Below are 3,282 nucleotides of genomic sequence, written 5' to 3'. Positions count from 1 at the left end.
TTCAGTCTGGAACCCTTGGGGTTCCCTCCAATGGATGGCAACCTTTGCTCCCCAGGTCCAGCCCTCCTTCAGCCAGAGTGGCTCACTGAGCTCGCCTCCCTGGGTTACAGTTCTGGGTCAGGTTTCCTTTGAAAAGAGGGTCTCAACGCACAACTGTTGGAAAGCCTCAGACCTCTTCATTTCACAGATGTAGAAATTGAATCCCAAAGAATTTGAGGCCGTGCCCAAGGTCACACAACTAGCCAGACACTCCTCCAATTCAATACACTGGCCACAGTTGCAAGCTGTGCCCTGGCCCTGGGGTCAGGACTTGGAATCAGGGGTGGGGTCAGGGAAAGGTCAGTGTGTGCAGGCTTGACCTCAGGCAGGACGCCCTCTGCCCTAGGGCTACCCTGAAGCCTGTCTCTGGCCTGTGCTGGGGAAGGACCCAACGCAGAGGCTGGGCTGGTTGTGAGGACTTGTGTTGCCGAGGAGAGACGCCAGCCCCGGGCTTCCTCTGTCCCAGCGGTAATTAATGAGCAGCGGCTTGGGCAGCCAGCCCTGCGCAGCCCTGCAATGCAGCGCTCCCAGACAGCTCACCCGGAGAGCGTGGGAATCCTTTGTCATGCAGATCCCGGTGCGAGTTTGTTTGCCACCCTGGGATTCTTCCCCCCTCTGTTATACGTGGTTGACCCCATGGCTAGGCAGTCAAAAAAGAACGTTATCTGACAATAGATCAATACCTAATTAAAGCCAGAGGGGAGGCATGAAAGCGAGAAGAAAGATTTCTAGCTGCCCTGGGAGGGGAGAAGGACTTGGAAGTTCTGTGTTCAGGACAGTTTGTTTTTTCTTTTTTGTTTTTTCCCTCTGAACGATTACATTCCCCCATGAGACCAAAAGGTGGTGTGGAGATCTCTTCCTTGCAGGAGTTTAGTGAGCGGAGGTGGCTTGGGAGAAGGGGGAGCATGTTCCAGAACACGGGCCCTCCACGCACAGAGTTGTTGTCACTCCTGAGATGGGCCCAGCCTCCTCCTAGGTGGTGGAGCCTCCACCCCCGTAGAACCTGCAGGATTTGGCCTCTCCCTGTCCCTTCTCTCTCCACCCGGCAGGGGCTAATTGGCTCATGAGCCTGTGGGCATTTTCCAGCAGTGATTTCTGCACACTCACCCTGGCCATCTCTCATCCACCCAGCCTGGGCTCTACCTCCCAGTTATTTTTAGCTTCCGTGTCCTTCCCTGGAAGCCAAACCATTGATCACACTTAAATGAGACCAGAACAATAAATTTCCCATCTCCTCTCTGCTCTACTCCCCTCCCAGGAGAAAAGATTGTCATCCCCAGACCTAGAGTGGTACACCCTTCCCTCCACCAGAGGGTGTGACATCATCTCTCTTCCCACTGACTTTTCAAGGACATTTTTCCTCCAAAGGAGCCCCACTTGGGAGATCCTGTTGACCTTTTGTGATTGAGCGTGGCTGGAGGGAGGCTGGATGTGATCTAAGCTGAATGCTAGATGCAGTTGGTGAGAGAAATGGTGGAAGGTGGAGGTTAACCTCTGTATGGGGCTTCAAACCAGTTCAGTCATGGCCCACACAGTGAAATCAGAACAGACCCGATTTGTCAAATGTGGGTGTACTGAGCAATAACCAGAATGGGAAAAATTATGGGTGAAAGCTCTGGAATGGGAGACTCAGAAGATTCATAGTGAGCCCCTTCAGGAACCTGATGCAGGAGATTGGATTATTGCCAAGACTGTGGAAAGCGACACACATTCAAGGCTGCAAACCAATGTTGTCAGCCGCCATCTTTGAGGCAGGCACTGTTGTTTCCAACTCTGCCAGTCAAGAGATTTGGTTGCTGTGCAACACACACAATGCTTTTTGTTTTTTAAGAAGATTAAGTTTCTAGCAGGACATTTACCTGTAAATTTTCCTGTTCCTGTTATTGTTTCAGTACACCCACCTTTTACAAATTTGCATCCTTTCCAGTTTTGCTTCATCAGCCATGACTGAACCAAGAAAAACTGGTTCAAAGTCTCTGTTTCAGTTTGGGGAGAAATTACTATAGAGGCTAAGTACATGGGCTTTGGTCAAGAGCACTGGTGTCATGTCAGGGAGACCTGGAACCAAATCCTTGTTGCAGCACTGCATACCAGGGCTCACTGGGCTCACTCAGTGCAGTAAGAGGACCAGCACCTGCTTCAGAGGGTTGTCTTGAGAACTAAAGGTGAAAATGTATGTAAAATGCTTGGCACTGTGTCTGATACATAAACCAAAAAAACAAACTCACTGCCGTCTAGTCATTTTGACTTGTAACGACCCCTCCTTGGGTTTCCGAGGTGGTATCTCTACAGAAGTAGATTGCCCAGCCTTCCTTCCAAGGAGTGGCTGGTGGGTTTGAATCACCAGCCCTCTGGAAGTACCCAATAAATGACAGCTGTTTCTGCAATAACTTAACCAGTTACCATCCAGTCAGTTCTGACTCATGGCAACCCCATGTTTATTGTTGTTGTTGTTATGTGCCGTCAAGTCAGACCCAACCCATACTGACCCCTCCTTGGGTTTCCGAGGCAGTAGTCAATTGCCCAACCTTCTGTCCGAGGAGTAGCTGGTGGGTTTGAACCGCCAGCCTTCTGGTTAGCAGTCAAGTGACTTAGGCACTACGCTACCAGAGCTCCCACCCCCATGTTTATGAGAGTATAACTGCGTTCCATACAGTTTCAATGGCTGTTTTTTTTTTTTTCCCAGAAGTAGATCACCAGGCCTTTCTTCCAAGGTGCCTCTGGGTAGACTCAAATTTCCAATCTTTTGGTTAGCAACCAAGCACATTAACCACTGCACCATTGCAAGCGCTCCTCTGCAATAACTGTTGTTTCTATTCTTGTTATTGCACTAGAGCCTTAAAATTGCCCAATGTTAGGCAGAGGTTGGATTGAGAGCTCTACCTTGGGCAAGTCACTTCCCTCCTCTGAGTCTTTGTTTCCCATCTGTAAAATGAGAAGTTTGACTGTAACCATTCTTCCAGCCATACATTAATCCTCCATGAGATCCAGTGAGTTCAAAAGTGACATGTAATCAATGGAGGAAGAGATGGAGCCTCTTGCTGTAGTCTTACCCCCAAGGCCATTTGGCCCTTTCTAACCTTGGGGCCGACCACCCCAAGGACCATGGGGTGGGGAGTGGGCATCAAGGAGGGAGGTATGAAAGAAATTTTGTGTGTATTCTAATATGCTCTGGTAGCATAGTGCTTAAGGCACTTGACTGCTAACCAGAAGGCTGGCAGTTCAAACCCACCAGCCACTCCT

General features: G+C 49.7%; 1 protein-coding gene across 1 annotated transcript in view; it reads left to right on the top strand.

The window, feature by feature from the left end:
- Positions 1–3,282, top strand: part of RHBDL3 (rhomboid like 3) — a 54,865-nt gene that overhangs the window by 36,923 nt on the left and 14,660 nt on the right. The gene's annotated exons all lie outside the window — the stretch shown is intronic.

Source organism: Orycteropus afer, unplaced genomic scaffold, assembly GCF_000298275.1.
Source record: "Orycteropus afer afer isolate SDZICR_OR568_19922 unplaced genomic scaffold, OryAfe1.0 scaffold00042, whole genome shotgun sequence".
In the NCBI taxonomy this organism is placed as follows: domain Eukaryota; kingdom Metazoa; phylum Chordata; class Mammalia; order Tubulidentata; family Orycteropodidae; genus Orycteropus; species Orycteropus afer.
The sequence above is the reverse complement of the archived record's forward strand: the minus strand, read 5'-3'. Positions and strand labels throughout refer to the sequence as shown.